This window comes from Scyliorhinus torazame, chromosome 17, assembly GCF_047496885.1.
Source record: "Scyliorhinus torazame isolate Kashiwa2021f chromosome 17, sScyTor2.1, whole genome shotgun sequence".
NCBI lineage: Eukaryota > Metazoa > Chordata > Chondrichthyes > Carcharhiniformes > Scyliorhinidae > Scyliorhinus > Scyliorhinus torazame.
Genome location: NC_092723.1, coordinates 178,708,637 through 178,729,973, shown reverse-complemented (window position 1 = coordinate 178,729,973; position 21,337 = coordinate 178,708,637). Strand labels below are relative to the sequence as shown.

At 46.7% G+C, this 21,337-nt stretch overlaps 1 protein-coding gene across 1 annotated transcript in view; it reads right to left on the bottom strand.

Annotated features, from left to right (window-relative positions):
- Positions 1-21,337, bottom strand: part of ppl (periplakin) — a 97,358-nt gene that overhangs the window by 75,498 nt on the left and 523 nt on the right. The window lies entirely within an intron of this gene.

Here is a 21,337-nt window from a genome sequence, read left to right as displayed (position 1 = left end):
CCCGCAGGATTTTATGGGGTAATTTTCCATCAGTGAACAACTGCCATAAACGTCAAAGTAACTTATCCATAAATATGTTCCAGATAACTCAAAGCAAATATACGATAATAAGAAACAGTATTTAATAAAGAAAAACCAGCCAAGAGTCGAATCTGATAACATTCTGCAATGGCAAGTGTGTCCATCTCACATTCTGCAATGGCAAGTGTGTCCATCTCACATTCTGCAATGGCAAGTGTGTCCATCTCACATTCTGCAATGGCAAGTGTGTCCATCTCACAAAGCAAATGCTCAGCTGCCACTCATTGCCATCTCATCAGCCACCCATGTTGCCACTTCACCCGATGGTGGCATTGCCAACCCTCTGGGATTGTCCCCTGGCCTCTCTCTACACAAATGAAAGATTAATTTCTTCGACTCTGTCCCAGGCAATAGCCAGGGGAAAGATCACAAGAGCCTTTGAACCAAACTGCGTGGGGCGGAATTTCACCAACAATTCGCCAGTGTCAGGTTCCGACCGAAAACCGGCGAGTATCTCTCCGGAAACACAGACGGGCTTTCAGACCAGGCTTTCTGGCACTTGGTGTGCAGAGGATCTGGAGGTGTGGTTTGTGCCATCACTCTGGTGGTGCAGGGTCTGGTGGAGGCAGCAAGGCTGGTTCCACAGAGATCAGGACGACATCTTTAAAAGGGCGCTCTGTGCTAAAAATATACTTTCCCCACATCCCGAGGGCACGGACAAAGCCCTTACAAGCATCGGGCAGTCCCAACAACACTGAAGAAGCTGAACTCCATCCAGGACAAAGCAGCCCGCTTGATTGACACCACATCCACAAATATTCACTCCCTCTACCTCCGACACACAGTACAGGCAGCATTATGCACTGCAGGAGCTCACAAACTTCCTTAGACAGCACCTTCCAAATCCATGGCTGTTACAATCTACAATGGCCACATGGTGGCACAGTGGTTAGCACTGCTGCCTCACAGCACCAGGGACCCGGGTTCTTGGGTCACTGTCTGTGTGGAGTCTGCACGGTCTCCCAGTGTCTGCGTGGGTTTCCTCCGGGTGCTCCGGTTTCCTCCCGCGGTCCAAAGATGTGCAGGTTAGGTGGATTGGCCATTTTAAATTGGCCCTCACTGTCCAAAAGGTGAGGTGGAGTTACGGGGATAGGTTGGGGGATTGGGCCTAGGTGGGGTGCTCTTTTGGAGGATCGATGCAGATTTGAAGGGCCGAATGGCCTCATTGTGCACTGTAGGGATTCTATGAATCTAGAAGGACAAGAGCAGCAGAGACATGGAAACACCAACACCAGCTGGAGGTTCTCCTCAAGATCCCTCACCATCCTGACTTGGAAATATATCATCGTTCCTTCACTGTCACTGGGTGAAAACCCTGGGACTCCCTCCCTAACAGCTCTGTGGGTGTACCTACTTCAGTGACCACAGATGACTCCAAAGTGAGTGGATAAAGAGAAACTAGTTTTATTGCAATGTAATAATATCTACAATACTTTTCAGATCCAGGCAGGTCTGAGATGTTGGTTCCACGTCGGGCCGACTTCTATACCAAAGGCTATTACCCTCTCCACGGGCTCCCCTTCCCTCAGCGGGGGACCTTGTACTCAAGGAGGCTCACGGGGTGACCATTTGCTCCAACCCCGTAGATCCCGTGCGGGCTATAACACCTACACACCAGCAGCTCCCCACCAACGTCTCAAGGGCAATTAGGAATGGGCAATAAATGTTGGCCGAGTGAGGGACACAACAGGTTGTGTTGCCAGCATTTAGAAAACAAATTCCAACGTAATCGTTTTGCAGCTCTCGGAAAAAATACGTTGCCTTTGCCTTGACCCAAGGAGTTGCAGTAGTAGGTAGTGGGGCAGGTGATAAAGCTCTTTACATAGTGTGTACTTGCCAAAGGGGCAGGTCATACCAGTTAGACTACTCTTGGGCCGCCAAACTACACTAAATTTGCATCTACTGATCCGACCGGCTTTACACCAGTCACTGAAACATCCATTGTTCAATACAAGTCTGAACTCCAGTTTTGGCACAGCTTTACAAATACAAGATGACCTATATCTGATTCGAGAGACACCCCAACGTAATCTCAACAGCGTACATCGGTCACTGCGCATCCTGTCTCCCAAGGTAAATCCCAGACTTTGCTGCAGTACCTGCTTGTTAATCGCCACGGCAACCAAACATTTAAATAGCGACTCCCAACAGTTCGAGCCGAATGTGGTTAGACAACTTTTTCACCCAGTGTTTTGGCTAGATAAAAGATACATTTCCCAGATGTGGTGAAATATTCCGTCTTGGCTATCGAGTGAAGCCCCATCAAAATGGTGTGAATACCCAGTTCCTAACTCCTCTATTACTTTCTCTGAGTAACAAAGCCAGAGTGTGGACAGGGGTGAACCCCTAATCCAGCTCCTTGCCTGCTCCAAAAAAAACAATTCAAATTCAAACTGAATCCAATTCATGGTCCCCACAAGAGAGCAGATATAATTTTCAGTCTTAGGATTTAAAAGGTCAAGTGTGAGATGAGGGAAAAGACTTGGTTTAGAGATTGGTATGCACCTCATGTCCATGCAAATCAAACAAGCCGGAGTTTAATAAGTTAAAAACTAATCGGTGATTAATCTTACACGGTCAGAGTTTAGTGTGTAAAAAAACTCAAAACAATGAATGATCCATCTCTGAATTTGTAATGGAGCCTGAAGGTATACCCTGGTTTCAATTAAAGGTTTAAAATGTTCATGGGCTTCCCAGATGAAAGCTAAAGCCAGGGCAATTACATCCATAAGAGGTATACATTATTCATATGGTTCACAGAATCAAAGGTTTTTTTTGTGAAGATAAAAGATAGTTATGACAGATGACAGATTTGATCTTACGTGGGCTGCAGCTCGCTGAGTCAGAAGAGCAAGAGGAGATATAAGTTAGTGAGGCAGAGAATATACTAACTGTATTGCCCACCAAGGAGGACGCAGGTGGGGGCTCGAACTCGGTTTGGAACTCATGAGGGGGAAAGAAGCTGGAAGATTTGCCTAGTTTGGAACTAGAGGAAGAAATCTACAGTGGTCCTCACAGAACCTTGCAGCAGAAAGCAGTCAGCAAAGTTGGTTTGGAAAGCTGCAAAAAGGCAGTTTCATATCTGCCAAGCAGCTGCGATAAGGACCCGAGGAATCCAGTCATGAGCTCTTGAAGGAAAAGTTGGAGGGTTGCTTAGCAAAATGCTAATGGAAGGATTCCCATAAATCCTATAATAATAATAATAATAATAATAATAATAATAATAATCACTTATTGTCACAAGTAGGCTTCAATGAAGTTACTGCGAAAATTCCCTAGTCGCCACATTCCGGCGCCTGTTCGGGAAGGCTGGTACAGGAATTGAACCCCCGCTGCTGGCATTGTTCTGCATTACAAGCCAGCTGTTTAGCCCACTGTGCTAAACCAGCCCCTAACTTGGAGAAAGCTCGAATATTGAGTATTAGAGTAAATTATGGAGAGCTGTGGCACACTGTTAGAGAATGAACATTCATGTTTCTTCTAACATATAAAGGAGCTCTCGGAGGGAAGTAAAAAGTAAAATTGAGTTCAGAGCATAAGTCTGTATAAACAATAATATTAAGTTAATATGCTTTCTTTAATTTTCTTTACACATACAATAAAGTTTATTTTTAAACATTATATTTTATTGCGTAGTCCCGTCAGTTCATCACGGGTGTTCGGTTTTCTCTTTAAACATTACAGGACCATAACAATAGAATCAAGAGTAGTTCTCAAGCCTATGTTACCAACTTGTGAACCATGGCAGCTTTTGAATCCTAATCTTTCTGCATATCCCTCAATACTTTTACTTTCCAATGGTAGCAATATTTGTCTCTGCTAGGCTGGCATCCCTTCCTATCTTTGATCGCTTTGCACCCGAGTTAAACTTTCACTGATTTAGGTGTGTGGACATTGGAATCCCTGCTTCGTCAATCCCCCACCCACTCCTTTCTGCATCCCCCAGTGTGGAATGTACTACTATCCTTCCTACCCGACACTTGGAAAGATATTTTAACTGGGGGCAGGCCAGGGATTGGGCTATGTGGCACCATCAATTTGAAACATGGGCTAGTTCAATTCCCGAGCTTCCCTTATATCTCACGGTCTCAGCTGAAAAGCTGGGGCTGGAAGGTAGGTGGCAAGGGTGGTAAACGGAAGCTCTTTCCCCATAAACCTTGATTCTCTTTCTGATCAAGGATCTATCTGTCTCGGGCAGCACGGAGGCGCAGTGGCTAGCACTGCTGCCTCACGGCGCTGAGGTCCCAGGTTCGATCCCAGCTCTGGGTCACTGTCCGTGTGGAGTTTGCACATTCTCTCCATGTTTGCGTGGGTTTCGCCCCCACAACCCAAAGATGTGCAGGGTAGGCGGATCGAATACGTTAAATTGCCCCTTAATTGGAAAAACAATGAATTGGATACACTAAATTTATAAATAAAAAAATAATCTACCTGTCTCGATTTTAAATAAGGGCAAGGACTCTGTCCCCACAGCTCTCGGTGGCAAGGAGTTCCAAAGGCTCACAACCCTCAGTGAGAAGAAATTCCTCCTCATCTCAGTGTTAAATTGGCCCCACTTTATTCTGAGATTATGCCCTCTGGTCCTAGACTCTCCCACGAGGGGAAACATCCTCTCAGCATCTACCCTGTCAAGCCCCTTCAGAATCCTGTAGGTTTCAATGAGATCACCTCTCATTCCTCTAAATTCGAATGAGTAGAGTCCCAACCTGTTTAACATTTGCTCATAAGACAATCCCTCCATACCGGGGATCACACTAAACCTTCCCTGCACCGCTTCCAATGAAATAATGAGCGGCATCTTCCCCAAAGAGAACAAAGTTCCCTAGCGAGCACGTTTAGTTGCACGTTTCCCGGCGCTCGCCCGAGAAACACACGGCTATTCAACATGACTCGCTTTGAACAAGGGGCCTGAACGGGGAACGCGTGGCCGAGGCTGCACATAGCCCTGTTTATTACAATGGGGAGCTCTGCTCGCTGGAAATCCCCATTGTAGCGAGAGACCGGGGTGCTATTTTTAAAGGGCGTCCCGATCTCCAAGGCCCACAAAAAAAAACCGACCTCCCCCCAACACCCACATCGGGCAACCCCAGCCCGATTGCACGTGTGCAAAAGATGCCAGCTTGACACATGGGCAGTGCCAACCAGGCACCCGATAGGTGATCCTGTCAGTTGGCACTGCCACTTAGGCAGTACTAGGCTGGCACCCAGGTGGCACTGCCAGGGTGCCCAGCTAGCACCAGCAGTGCCAGGGCACCACTCTGCCCAAAGGGCATGCACCTGAGGGCCTCCCATCCCCTTGGAGAGCCCCAGGAGTGGCGTTCCACCTGGTCCCTGTTTGTACCAATCAGCGCAAACCCGAGGTCTCCGAGGTGAAGGGATTGAATCCCGAAGCCTCAGGTACCTCGGGAATCTGCACATTAGAGTAAGATTCACTGCCTCGCTCTAATATGCAAATTTGCAAAAAATTGATCCCACCCATTGTGGGTGGGATTCCCCTTGCAACGTCGCGTGAGATTGCGTTGAATCTCACGAGGCATTGCGAGCCAGGTGGATCCCGGGAGCGGGGGCTCCCAGCTTTCACTGGCCACACAGCGCCATGGCGAGCTGCTTTTCCAGCCCAGCGTGGCCGGAAGATGCACCCAATATCTTTCCTTAAATAAGGAGACCAAAACTGCTCCCAGTGCTCCAGATGTGGTGACACCAGTATCTTGTACAGTTGCAGCAAGACTTCCCGACTCGTACACTCCAACCCCCTTGAAATAAGGGACAACATTCCACTAGCCTTCCTGACTACCTGCTGTACCTGTGTGCCAGCTTTCTGTGTTTCGTGCACAAGTACCCCAAATCCCTCTAAGTTGCATCTTTCTGCAGTTTTCCTCCATTTAATTAATATCCTGTTCTGTTGTTCTCCCTTTCAAAATGAACAGGTTCACATTTTCCCACATTATACTCCATTTGCCAACTTTTTAATCCACTTACTGAACCTAATATGTCTGTATCCCTCTCGCAACTTGCCTTTCCACCTATTTTTGTGTCTTCTGCAAATTTGCCTACAGTACATTTACTTGCTTCCTCCAAGTTATTAAAATATATTGTAAACAGTTGCAGTCCCAGCCCTGATCCCCGTGGAGCCTCACTGGTTGCAGGTCACCAACCCGATAAATTACCCCTTCTCCCCACTCACTGTTAGCCAATTCTCTATCTGTGCCAATATACTACCTCCAATACCATGGGCTCTTATCTTATGACTTAACATTTTGTGAGGTGCCTTGTCGAACACCTTCTGGATGTCCAAACACAACACATCTACTGGTTCCCCTCTACCCAATCTGGTTGAAATTTCCTTGAAAAACTCTAATAAATTAGTCAGACACTATTTCCCCTTCATTAAGCCATACTGACTCTACTTGATTAATTATGATTTTCCAAATGTGCTGCTATTGCTTCCTTAATAATTGATCCCAACAATGGATGTTAGGTTAATTGGTCTGTAGTTACTCACTCTTTAAATAGGGGTGTCACATTGGCAGCTTTCCAATACCCCAGTCCTTCTGCAGTTTCCAAGGAATTGTGGAAAATTACAACCAATGCATCCACTATCTCTGTGGCTACTTCTTTTATGATCCTAGGATGCAAGCGATCAGGGCCAGGGGGGGCTTCTCTGCCTTTAGCCCCATCAGTTTGTCCAATGCTTAGTTATGGTTGGTTTATCTCCATCTCAGAATCTGTCCTCCTTACTGGGATATATATTTGTTGAGAATCACGAATTACCTCCAATGTCTGCCACTGCTTGGTTTCTGTCTTTCAGCTAATCCATCCACCCATTACACTTTAGCTAACTCTATCCTAGTTTCATTGTCATTCCCTTTATTTAAGTTAAACACGGATGTTTCTGACCAAAGTTTTTCACTTTCAAACTCAACATGCAATTCTATTATGTTATGATCACTACTTCCTTGGGGATCTTTTACTTGGAGGTCATTTATGCCTCGTTATCTATTACCAGATCCAAGGTAGCCTATTCCCCGGTAGGCTCCATGACATATTGCTCTAGGAAACCATCCTGAATGCACTCTATGAATTTGTTGTCATAGCTACCCTTACCAATTTACCAACTTGATTAACCCAATCAACATGAAGATTAAAATCACCCATAATTATTGCTCCTTATTTTTACATCCTCCAATAATTTGTTGATTTATACACTTTCCTACATTGTGGCTATTGTTTGAAGGGTTTATACTCCTACCAATGTCTTCTTTCTTACAATACAACAATGGCTACGCTTCATGCTTCTCGGCCTTTTAGCTAAGATCAAGCATCAGATTGAGCCCAGAATGAGGTGAATGGTCTTTTCTTGTCAACTTGAATCTTGTATGTCCCTCTTGTGGAGAACATGAATTGGCTTCAATTTGAATTGTTTTCTGGAGCAGGCAATGAGATCGGTTAAGGGTTTGCCCCTGTCCACACTGCACATTGGCTTTGTAACTTTAAGGATGGGATAAAGAAAAATTTAAACATAGGCTACGCTTCAAACAAAGTACTGCACTGGCTGTGAACCGCCCCAAAGTCATGAAAGGCACTACAAATAAAATAAGTAGACAAAAAAAGTAAAATCCAATTTACAACTAAAAACGTCGAAATCGTAATCGCCGATCGGGCAGAGAATTGGTTCCGACGCCGAAATCGGGGCCAGCGCTGGTTTACGGGGGGTGGAAAATAGCAAACCGGCGTCATCGTGAAGCGCACAGTCGCAATGCCGTTGGCGCCTCACCGGCCAGCCCACCTGTGATGCTCTGCTCCCGACGGGCCGAGATCCTGACGGCGAGGGACACGTGTGGTCTGAGCCGGCGTGCCAGCTGCGGACTGTGTCCAACGGCGTTACACTCGGGCTGGGATCCATGCCGCTGGCTGGGGGGGCGTCTGCCAGGGCTGGTGGGGGGTGGCCAGGGGATGGGTTGTGGGTTCGCGGTCGGCGGGTTAGGTTACGCGCATGGCCGGTGCCATGTTGTACGGCGCCATGTTGTGCAGGTCTCCAGCCGTGCGCATTCGCGGCCCGGGACCCGGCCATTATCGGCGCGATCCGTGGGCGTTCCACCCAGCGCCGGTGCTAGCCCCTCACTGGTACCGGAATCAGTGAGAGATTTGCACCGATTGTTTTGACATGAAGCTCCCCCGGTTCTCCGTTTGAACTGGCACTTAGCCGTAGGGACGGAGAATCCCGCCCAATGCTTCCCAACATTAGATGTAATGCTTCAAACAATGTGAAAGTTGTCCATGTGCCATATGGTCAGGTATTGGAACATAACAAACAAATCTGAAATATTCATCAACTCTGTTACCCCTTGAGGCGCATAAAACTTCCACCATAACTAGAATATAAAACCTACCATACAAAAGCCACAGACCGAATCAACCTTTAATATACCACCTTAATCCATAATGTGCACACACACTGGAGATTTTAATGTTGCCAATTTTCTCTTCCACACCCCTCTACACCGTTCCCTTTCTCCTGAATGCGCTCGACTGTTGCTAGGATACGGTGCCAGTTGATTATCGGTACCTGGTCCAAGTTTCTGTCCTTTCTGGAGGAGCCTGATCATTGAGTGTTCGCGATCACCGAAACCATCCAAGATTAACCCTCCCAATGTCAACGCTCAGAAGGACTTTCCAGCTTGGATTACTGCATTGCAATTGGGGGAACTATTATTTTCCCTTCCCAGGTCAGCCCGCAGACATCAAGGTTAAAGAGAGTCATCAACTGATCCCCCCCTCCAAGACAAACTAACTCAGCAGAGATCAATGTGAATTTTACTCTCACGTGATGTGTCATGGGGGTTTGAGGCAAATGTAATGTAAAGTCCCCATAGTCCCAGATGACCATCGGCTGCTTTCCCCTTCGAGGTGGCGATTTAACCCCAGGATCACCACACCTCAAGGTCGAGTAGGCGGGGCCTTCACAAATAACCTCAGCCGGGACGGGAATTGAACTCGCGATGCTGGCCTCGCTCTGCATCATGAACCAGCCATCCAGCCAACTGAGCTAAACCGGCCCCCTCTGCAGCAATAAGCTTGGGATCTCCATTGACCCAAAGACATTGGAGATGTACCATCTTCACGGGTATTGGAAGCTGCAACTGCCTCTGTAAATGTTCTTGGTTTTGGTTCAAAGTGGTGACAGTAACATGGGTAAGTGAGGGACAGTGGTCCACAGGGTTTGTGCTTATATATTCGTGAGTAACTTTGCCAGGCTCCCGACTGAAACATTCAAAAGCACCTTTAATGATAAACGTGACCTCTCTATCAATGGTGCTTTGATCAAATAAATACTTTGCTGCTTCCTGTTAACATTAGCACTCCCTCGACACAACGCCAAGAAGACATCAATGAAACCATGATAGGTGCAGGACAACATTCGTGACAATGGACAGTGAAATGAATATACAATATCGGAAAAGGTAGTTACCATTTTGAATTGTCAAGCCAGGATTAGTTAGATTGCAATGGAAACCACAGAGATTCAGAATCGATCGGGAACCAGCCAAGAGTTATTAACTTCATAATTTGTAATTTGTTGCAACTAGACCATAGAATTGCTACAGAGCAGAAGCGGCCATTTGGCCAATCAAGTCTTCACTGACCCTCTGAAAAAGCATCCTTCCTCGGCCCACTCCCCCGCCCTATCCCTCGTAATCCCACCTAACCCGCACATCTTTGGACACGAAGGGGCAATGTAGCACGGCCAATCCATTCAACCTGCACGTCTTTGGACAAAGAAATTCAGATTTAAATGCTCACCAATTATAAAATTTGCAGACACGTGTCAGAGATTCAGTCAAAACAGGGGCGGCACAGTGGTTAGCACTGGGACTGCGGCGCTGAGGTCCCAGGTTCGATCCCGGCTCTGGGTCACTGTCCGTGTGGATTTTGCACATTCTCCCCGTGTCTGCATGGGTTTCACCCCCACAACCCAAAGATGCGCAGGGTAGGTGGATTGGCCACACTAAATTGACCCTTAATTGAAAAAAATAATAATTGGGTACTCTAAATTTATATTTAAAATAAAAGAGATTCAGTCAAAACAGAAGCGAGAGGTACAGGAGGTTATAATCAGTTTGACACGCTCATTCCACTCGTCTTGTTCAAACAATTAAAGATGAGCACTCAGCTTTCACTGCTGCCATTCCCCTTTAACAGGTGTGGCGCTTTTCAGCCACATAATCGAGCAGTCACTGGCATTCCTTCCCTGGTCACATACTTGAAATTGCAGTTCTCAAAGAGTTAAGCAATGTGCTGAAGTTAGACCGGTTTCAACCCTGTTTTACCATGGCAAGTCGAGCACACCCAGTGCATTCCGTGCATAGTTGCTGGATCAGACTCCTCCCCTGGAAAAGGGCTACATGTTGCATTTGAGTATTCAACAAGATGGAGTGATAGGATAGGTTATCAAACGATGTTACCACAGGAGTCAGGTTTCCCTCAGCCAGCAACGAATGAAGATTTTTTAAAGATACATTTAACAGGATTTTCCGATTCTATAAGCCGTAGGAATCGTTGTGGTGGGTGGGATGTGTGTGTGTGTGTGTGTGTGGGGGGGGGGTGCAGGAAATTTGATGGAGCAGCTAAGGTCCGTTTATTGCCCATTCCTAATTGCCCTTGAGAAGGTGGTGGTGAGCCGCCTCTCTGAACCTCTGCAGTCCGTGAGGTGCAGGTACACCCACTGTGCTGTTAGGGAGGGAGTTGAAGGACTTTGACCCAGCAACAATGACGGAACAGCTGATATATTTCCAAGTCAGGGTGGTGAGTGACTTGGAGGGGAACCTCCAGGTGGTGGGGTTCCCAGGTACCTGCTGCTCTTGTCTTTACAGATGATAATGGACCTGGGATTGGAAGGTGCTGAAAGAATCCATTCCGTAAAAATGGCATTGCTTAGCATTCCCTTTGATTATCCCTTGTTCACTGTTGTTTTGGGAATGCTCAACACTGCTAGAGAATTTCTTGAAAAAAAAGATACAAGATAGTGTTTTATTATTTGGTCGAACCTCAAGAGTTGATAGCCCAGCTACAGAGGACAAGTGTAGTAGATTAAACCTTCCCCAGAAACGCTGTGTAAAATAAATAACTGTGACTTTAAAAACATCTCCATGCCATAGAACATAAGAACATAAGAACTAGGAGCAGGAGTAGGCCACCTGGCCCCTCGAGCCTGCTCCGCCATTCAATGAGATCATGGCTGATCTTTTGTGGACTCAGTTCCACTTTCCGGCCCGAACACCATAACCCTTAATCCCTTTATTCTTCAAAAAACTATCTTTATCTTAAAAACATTTAATGAAGGAGCCTCTACTGCTTCACTGGGCAAGAAATTCCATAGATTCACAACCCTTTGGGTGAAGAAGTTCCTCCTAAACTCAGTCCTAAATCTACTTCCCCTTATTTTGAGGCTATGCCTCTCTGCAACAGAGCTACTTCATAGACCAGTGTTTTTCAAACCTTTTTCCCAGGACCTACTTTTGGAGTCAGCTGTAAGTTAATATCTTACTCTGGGGTCTCATCCTCAAAGAATCTTTCGCCCACCACTTCTCTTGCAAAATCTGAAACTTCACCTCTCATTTGGCAATACTTCCCTGCATATAACATTCTTGGAATTGCAGCTTTTTTTGTATTGGCACAATTGACAAACTATACCTCAAGAAACCATCTTTATACTGATCCATTCCAGAATTAAGTTTCTTCTTCGTAGACTGTTAACCAGAAACCCTGGAGCTCTGTACAGAGCTAAGACCAGCACTGCTCTGTCCTGCCCTGGACTCTCCTGGGCAGCTCTCTCCAGCAGACTCTGTTGCTGAGATCCTGTCCTATAGGTAAACTGCCTATTTAAGTCTCTGGCCATCTCTTACTTTTTTAAGAAAACCTTTCATCTCCACAGTTCTTGTCAGCAACTGGAAAACGGAAGCAACACTACTCCGTGATTTGGCGCCAAAACCATGGGCGCGATTCTCCGAGCCCCGCGCCGGAGAATCGCCACAACCGTGCCACGCCGCTCCGACGCCAGCACGTGATTCTTTGAGGTGCGGAGAATCGGGGCCGGCGCCGGTTGCGTGCCACCGTCCACAGCCAGGCCGCCGATTCTAGGGCTTGGATGGGCCGAGCGGCCGCGCGGAAACGGCAGAGTCCCGCCGGCGCCGTTCACCCCTGGTCGCTGCCGGCGGGAACTCTGCGCAAAGGGTCGGGAGGCGGCCTGTGGGTCGGGAAAAGCGCTGCTTCACCGGGGGTGGGGGGGGGGGGGGGGTGGCCTCTGATGGGGTCTGGCCCGCGATCGGGGCCCACCGATCGGCGGGTCGGCCTCTCCCCCCCGAGCCTATTTTGTTGCGCGGCTGGCCCCTGAACCCCTACGCCATGTTGCGTCGGGGCCGGCGCGGTGAAGAAGCCCCCCGCACATGCGCAGGTTGGCGCGGCGCCCATTTGGCGCCGGGAAGGGATGCTGGCCCCCTGTAGGGGGTCAGAATCGGTACTGCCCACGGCCGTTTCGCGCCGTCGTGTCTCCATTTCGGAGAATCGCGCCCCAGGTGTACATTCAGGGCGCATGACCTGTTCTCTGCTGCTGCTTCTGGCTGGAAGACTGCATACTGCTTCATCTATTTTCATTTAAAAGGCGGCAGCGGGCACCATTCTCAATGTAAAAACCGGTAGTGGCCATTGGGCGCTTCTTCCTCGGTCGGGGCCACCATGGGAACAGCATGACCAATTGCTCCGCAACCCTCCTGTGACCCACCCGCGGGGCGCGACCCGTACTTTGAAAAACCCTGGCATAGACAATCCTCAGGTGTGCAAATCAGCTTCTCCGAAATTCTCTGGCCCTCGACTGGCACCCTGGGAGTCCCTGAGAATGGTAATCTACGAGAGTTGACAAGACCGGCATTGCTATAGCTGTAGGAGGCAAAGAGGGCAAGGGTTTACAATGAGGTAGAATGACTCAAAAGATTATTGCTGGTTTCTTTCTAGCCAATCGCAAAGAAATAATCCATTTTCTGGCCTAGCCTTTCCTATCCCGCTGCCTGCCCTGGTAAACTGTAAACTGAAGGTTGCAATCGGTTACTCGCTCCGAGGTTGAGCAGTGGTGAGGCAGGGTATGATGGCCTGGATGGTGGGGGCTGGGAGTTGATTTTTGTTTTAGAATCTGTCATTCATGAAGCTCCACAAATCCGTGAGCAAAGAAAGAAAGTCAACAAGCCTCATTCACAATTAAGAGCAGGACATCTCTATTATTTTTCTTCCATGTCGCTCCCGTACATCAGTTCATTACTGAAATACCAATAACCCTCTGAATAAACATGGCCATCGCCATGACTGGAATATAACAACAACATGCACTCACAGAGCACCTGTAATGTGGTTCCGAGGCATTTTACAAGAATGATTATCTAACAGATTTTGACAGAGCCCCTTCAGGAGGTATTAGGATACGTGGTGTGGGCTTTAAGGAGAATCAGAAAGGAGGGGTGTAGAGGTTTAGCGGGAGAGTTCTCGAGATTAGGGTTTTGAGTAGCTGAAGGACAAAAATGTGTGATATTTTTAATTTTATTATTGAATGTTGTACAAATATACCACAAGGTAATCCAATAAACTTGCGACCTCTAAAACCAATAATCGTGCATGTGTTTTTTACTTTGAGAAGTGAATATTTCTACGAGTCTTGGTGATAGCAGTTTAGAGCTTTATAGAACATAGACCCATCGAGTCTGCACCGACCCACTTAAGCCCTCACTTCCACCCTATCCCCGTAACCCAATAACCCTTCCTAACCTTTTTGGACACTAAGGACAATTTGGCATGGCCAATCCACCTAACCTGCACGTCTTTGGACTGTGTGAGGAAACCGGAGCACCCGGTGGAAATCCACGCAGACACGGGGGGAGAACGTGCAGACTCCGCACAGACAGTGACCCAAGCCGGGCATCGAACCCTGCCGCGGTGAAGCCACTGTGCTAACCACTATGCTACTGTGCTGCCCTGCAGGCATTAAGGCCATGGTTTGCTGGGAGCCGAGATCCCCGCATTCCTATCTGCTTTGGGGATTTGGACAAGCAACAGCAGGCAGCTCAAAGCACTGGGAGAAATACCACCAGCAGTGCCTTGGCAAGAATCTCTAAATTCAGTGGCAGGAAAGACAGTCAAACAGCAGCACCCTCCACTGAAACCAATATGCCCAGTGTCAAAGTATCGATCACGCAAAACCAGCTGTGCTGAGTGGGGCATGCCAGTCGTATTCCTGGCACGAGGCTCCTGAAGCACCTGCTCTACTCGGAACTCAGTCATGGCAGGAGACCCCTGGGGCGACAGCAGAAACACTTTAGGGATGTCCTCGCAGCATCCCTGAAGAGGTCAAACATGCCCACCAACTCATGGCATTATGACCGAAAACGGCCAAGGCTCCTTCGGGAGGGCACCGAGAATGTGCAGAGGCAAGGTTGCGATGTCGGAGGAAGCATTCAAACCTCCAAACAACCCACCTGCCCAACCCTTCCAAGCGCACGGGTCTGCAGGTCACACATTGGATTCTGAGGTGGTGGATCAATGCATCGAACAGGAGTGGATGCAAGTCACCCTCGATCCTGAGGGCCTGCCCCAAGAAGAAGAATGGTCCGGAAGCAATTAAACAGAACCCTAGGGAAGGCATTTAGAATTGGTCTGCTTGCAGTCAAATGTTCATTTTATATTAATAGTTTATAAATGTGATTAGGGTGTCATTTGGAATTTAACGGTGCTGTTTAACTACACATGTGTGTCTTGTCTGGAAACTAGGTTCCAAAACAATGCGCGCAGTCAAGTGGGATGCAAACCAATTGCAAAAATCAGAAACACTTTTAATCCATAAATGTAGTTAAAGTGACAAAGAAACTATTGAGAAGTATCTATAATTTGGAAGGGAGAGTTTTGTTAATTTCACATGTAAATTTCAACAGTTATATGCCTTTGTGGGACCCATAATTGACCATACTTCAGTTACTACAGAGTGGATCCTGTCTGTAGCTACACGACTCAAGGGGGACAAGGGTCAAGTGAGGGACAAGTGAGTTAATCCAGCCCCATGATTCCCAATGGAGCTTTCAAACTGGGAGAGGTGCACATTGCGGTGAAGTCCTGGAATGAGGAACTTGTCCTATGAGGAACGGTTGAGGACTCTGGGTCTGTACTCGCTGGAGTTTAGAAGGATGAGGGGGGATCTTATTGAAACTTACAGGATACTGCGAGGCCTGGATACAGTGGACGTGGAGAGGATGTTTCCACTTGTAGGAAAACCTAGAACCAGAGGACACCATCTCAGACTAAAGGGACGATCCTTTAAAATAGAGATGAGGAGGAATTTCTTCAGCCAGAGGGTGGCGAATCTGTGGAACCCTTTGCCGCAGAAGGCTGTGGAGGCCAAATTACTGAGTGTCTTTAAGACAGAGATAGATAGGTTCTTGATTAATAAGGGGATCAGGGGTTATGGGGAGAAGGCAGGAGGATGGGGATGAGAAAATATCAAACCGTGATTGAATGGCGGAGCAGACTCGATGGGCCGAGTGGCCTAATTCTGCTCCTATGTCTTATGGTCTTACTTCTTCACCACTAGGTGTTTTGTGGATTTGGGCTCAGTTGTTCACAGTTCCATCAGGAGCCTCTATATTTCCGAGTAGCAGGACAAGTTCACTATACGATTTGCTTTAACCAATTTTCTGACTTTTTCCCCTCCCAAAATCTCCCAAATCCTCAGTGCCGGAGAACCTGGAAGGGTTTCCTCTATAATCAATGGCCTTGTTTTACAATCTTTGCCAGTGCCTAGACTTTTAGAGTCTAAACAGAATTTTAAAAACTACCTCATTCCTCCAGTAAAAACCATCAATTCTTCTCCAGTAAGCTGCCTGTATGGTCCTCGGTGTCATTGGGAGTTCAGTGGACAACTTCACCTTTGCCACATCACATGAGTTGACAAGACTTCAAAACGATGTAACTGGCTATAAATTACTTTTAGACGTCCTGAGGTCATGAAGGGTGCTATATAAATGCAATCATTCTGAGTATTATTCTGAAAGAATCATCCCCAACTTGATAAACAGTGTTCAGCACAAATTACATGCCTCATTGCTATAGTAATGGCAGAGTCTTCGCTGCAAATTACCCTGATGACATCAGGGTAAAAGGACTCTGAACTTTGACATATTTTTGACTTATATCACCAAATCCTTCACTGACTCTGTACCACTTGGTTAGCGCAGTGGCGGTCAGCACAGTGGTTAGCACTGCTGCCTCACAGGGCCAGGGACCAGGGTGCGATTCCCCGCTGGGTCACTGTCTGTGCGGAGTCTGCACGCTCTCCCAGTGTCTGCGTGGGTTTCCTCCGGGTGCTCCGGTTTTCTCCCACAGTCCAAAGATGCGCGGGTTAGATGGATTGGCCTTGCTAAATTGCTGCTTAAGTGTCCAAAGGTTAGGAGGGGTTCCGGGGATAGGGCAGGGGAGTGGGCCTAGATTAGGGTGCTCTTTCAGAGGGTCGGTGCAGACTCGATCAGCCGAATGGCCTGCTCCTACACTGTAGTAATTCCGAGATCAATTTATATTCATGAGCAACAGCCCAGTCGACTGGCAGTTCTGATAAATCAGCTTCATTTACCGAGTCATTAAACATAAACAGAACAGTCATTTGGGTGGAATTTGGCTGTTAGGGATTCCAGTTATTGATTTTTAAAAATCTTTAAACACAGTTAGAATTTAACTAACCACACTTTACTATATTCTAACTAATTTGCTGGAATAACTACTGCAAAGTTGACATTCTTTTGAAGACTTTCGTCTGATGTTAGAAAGTTAAGTCTCACCACAACCACTTAAACAGTTCAAGAAACCCTGTGCAGGGTGCTCCTTGTCTGCTCAAGTAATGGGTGTGGCCTCCACCCCATTGCGATGTACAACTGCAACAGGAGTGGAAAGACCTGATCGGAAAGTTTGCATAGTGACATTACTTTCCTTAATTGCAATGGGCTTTGGTTTAAAGGCAATGTTTTGCATTAGTTTCAATGCTTCAGGCACTGAGATAGAATGTTGTTGAACCTGCAGAACCTCACTAAGTCGGAGACGCCTGGTAACATTCTCTCTGTTTAATACATTGCAGCTTTTGTATTTCCCTGCTCATTCCCATTCTCATGCAATGGGCAGGGCTGCTGTTTTTTTTTTCTGGTTTTGACAGGATTCAGCCCTCAAAACACCAGTTACAATTCCAAGGTAATCAGAACAGTCTTTTCCAGTCACACCGACCTTGCCACCAGGTGCCTTTACCATTATCAAAGCTGCTGTAAACCCATAGGTTTACTGTCCACAAAACATGTTAGTAGATGTTTGCATGTCAATTCATAATGGATGAGATTTAATTTGCGAGCGGTAATTTTTCTCGTAAGGGGTTGCACAGAGTAACAGATCGTTTGATGTGTTTCCAGCTCACCCAAATCTCCCACTGGATTCCTTACTATGGGCTAATTAGACAATTCACCGTCTCCTTTTAGAAATTCATCCAGACATTTTCTAAATTGGGACAGCCTCTCCTGTGTTTTTTTTAAAACAAAATTAATTCTCAGGATTTTTTGATAAAATATAAATTGAGAGTACCCAATTAATTTTTGTCCAATTTAAGGGGCAATTTAGCCTGGCCAATCCACCTACCCTGCACATCTTTTGGGTTGTGGGGGTGAAACCCACGCAAACACGGGGATAACGTGCAAACTCCAGATGGACAGTGACCCAGAGCCGGGTTCGAACCTGGGACCTCGGCGCCGTGAGGCAGCTGTGCTAACCACTGCGCCACCGTGCTGCCCTCAGTCTCGGGATATTTATTGCACAGCCCTAGTTGTGCTTGACACTGTGACGTTGAGCTAGTTTCATGCACTGTTGCTGTTTGATTTTTTTTTTTTACTCCCTTTATTCTTAGGTGGGATGCGGGTATGACTGGAATGTGCATCATTTGTTGCCCATCCCTAATTGCCCGTCGACTGAGCAGTTTGCTTGACCACTGCCGTTAAAGGTCAAGTACATATTGTGGGTCGGACCAGGTAAGGATGGCGGATTTCCTTTCCCAAAGGGCATTAGTAAACCAGATGGGTTTTTACGACAATCGATAGCAGTTCTGTGATTACTCTTGAGACTAACGTCATATTCCTGATTTACTGAATTCAATTCCGGCATCTGCCATGGTGAGATTTGAACCCGCGTCCCCAGAGCATCACCCTGGGCCTCTGGCTTATTAGTCCAGTGACATTACCACTGCACCACCATCACCCCGATGCTGTAGGGTGAAGCTGCTCCCACTATTCTGTTGGGGAGGGAATGCCAGGACTTTGACCCGGCAATAATCAAGGAATAGTGATCGATACAATGTCTAATACATGCTGGTAACGTGCTCCACAATTCTATCAATCTTTTTCCCAAAGAATGCATTATCTAAATTGCCTCATTACCCTGTTGCAGTTTAGTCCTCAGTTCTGGAGCCTTGACTGAAGAACTCATTTCTGTACATCCTCGAAAATGTTACAAGACCTCAAACAGTTATGTCTCTTTCCTCCTCTTTTTCAGAGGGGGAGGCCCAACAAACTTTCTTCAAAGGTCAACCCCTAAATCAGCCTCATAGCACTGCATAGAACTTGCTCTAATGACTACTTTTTTTTGCAATAACAGTGAAAAATCAATATTGGCACCCGTGCCAAGGCCAGGTACGACTTCAACAGCACCTTCTCTGACTTATTAACCACAGCCTACCTGCAAACACCGATTCAATGATTTTAAACAATCGACCCAACAAAACGCTCAGACTTTCTATCCGGCTCGTTACTACATGAACGCCACCATATAATGTTTGCCGAACTTCTGAACGTTTTATGCCAAATCTTATCATTTTACACTTATCTGTGTCGGAGTCAATCTGCTGTCTTTCTACCCGTTGACCAAGCCTATTTAGCTTCCTCTGTATTATTGCACATTGGTTAAAATCTTCGGCTACTGTACCCACCTTGGTGCCAACTAATAAACAGCAGCCCCATCATCTTGGGACTCTACTGAGGTCCAATCTGACATTGTCGAGCCCCAAACATCACTATCCCATGCATTAGTTTGGCCGAACATGTTATCATCCATTCCTCGACCGATCATCTTTCGAATCATCTAGTTCTTGGGGACAGTGTCAAACACCTTCCTGACATCTAAACCAGAGTTCCACCCTCATTCATTAGATGTGTAATCACCAGTAGAAGTCCTGTGAATCACTTAGACACAATTTATCCATTAGACGTTCATGTTGCCTGGCTTCCCATTTGCCTCCTTTGGACAACAACAATGCATTTATACGGCAGCTTTAATGTAGTACCATCCCAAGCCATTTACATTCAAATACTATCACAATTTCTTACAGTAGTTCGGGTTTTTATTATTTGATATATCCTCCCATTAAATTACCCTAGGAATTTATTAATTGCTCCAGCCTTATGCCTAGACAATGCAACACCAGTATTTCACGTTTAGGAATAGGTGTACCACAGAGAGACCGCTTTTGATCACAAAGCAGCTAAGATTGCTGCCCTGAACAGTAAAAGATTACACGGTTTCAACCTCAAAGCAGCAGAATTCATGTTGAAATGTCAAAATAAAAACTGAACATCATGGAGAGAAGTACTGCTCACTGTGTTTGGCAGCACTTAAATGAGATGCTTCGCTTGAGATCTGATGTAAGGTCCCACCCAAAGCATTAACCTATACATCTCCTTTGCATGCAGATAGATTCATTTCCAGCATTTTGGTTCAAGTTCCAGATATCCGGCACTTGTACTTTTGTCCCCTTTTCTTGAAAATAAAAATGTTTGCGAAAAGCTGAGGTCATTGAACATATGCGCTTCAACTGCATTATATCAGGTTAATCATTTGACAGAGATGAGGAGGAATATCTTCTCTCAGAGGGGAGTGAATCTGTGGCATTATTTATTGCAGAGAGCTATAGAGGCTGGGCCGTTAAGTATGTTCAAAGCCGGGATAGGCTGATTTTTAATCAATAGGGGAATCGAGGGTTATGGGGTTCAGGCAGTCGAGGATTATCACATCAGATCAGTCATGATCTCATTGAATGGCGGAGCAGACTCGATGGGCTGAATGGCCTACTTCTGTTCCTACATCTTATGGTCTTATCTGGACCCTGTATGGAAGCTGTGTTTGGTTGACCAAAATAGCAGCACACCAATAGGGTGAGAGGTCCTCAAGAACAGGATACATTCGGCGTAGGTAGGCACAACAGCATTAGCACCTGAATTCGCAGGGTGTTCAATACATTGGCCTTGAAAATCACTTGTCACGAGTAGGCTTCAATGAAGTTACTGTGAAAAGCCCCAAGCTGCCACATTCCGGCGCCTGTTCGGGGAGGCTGGTACAGGAACTGAACCGTGCTGCTGGCCTGCCTTGGTCTGCTTTAAAACCAGCGATTTAGCCCAGTGTGCTAAACCAGCCCCTTTTGTTGAGAATCATTTGCTAAGAGTTGACCAGGGGATTGAACTCCACCCATTTCAGTGTAATCAGAATTCTGCAGTACTGATTAGGATATGCGAGAGAATTTTTTGGGTGTAGTGACTAATAAAGATCAAAATAAGCAAATAAGATCAGTCAAGAATAAGTGCAAAATACTATGGGTGCTGGAAATCTGAAATAAAACAGAAAATGCTGGGAAAACTCAGCAAGTCTGGCAACACCTACGGAGCGAGAAACAAGAATTAAGGTTTCATAGCACATACAGTGCAGAAGGAGGCCATTTGGCCCATCGAGTCTGTACCGACCCACTTAAACCCTCACTTCCACCCTATCCCCGTAACCCAATAACCCCTCCTAACCTTTTTGATCACTAAGGGCAATTTAGCATGGCCAATCCACCTAACCTGCACATCTTTGGACTGTGGGAGGAAACCGGAGCACCCGGAGGAAACCCACGCAGACACGGGGAGGACGTGCAAACACCGCACAGACAGTGACCCAGCAGGGAATCGAACCTGGGACCCTGGCGCTGTGACGCCACAGTGCTATCCACTTGTTTTGAGTCCGCAAGACTCTTCTTTGCTCTGATCAGCCTGTCTATTTGCTGACTGGTGTTTCACATCTACTGACTGGTCAGTGGGTTGATAGACTCAGTGTCCCTATTGAAACAAATGCTTTGGAAAGTCCTCCAACCAGTCATGCTGGAGGTTAAAGCGAG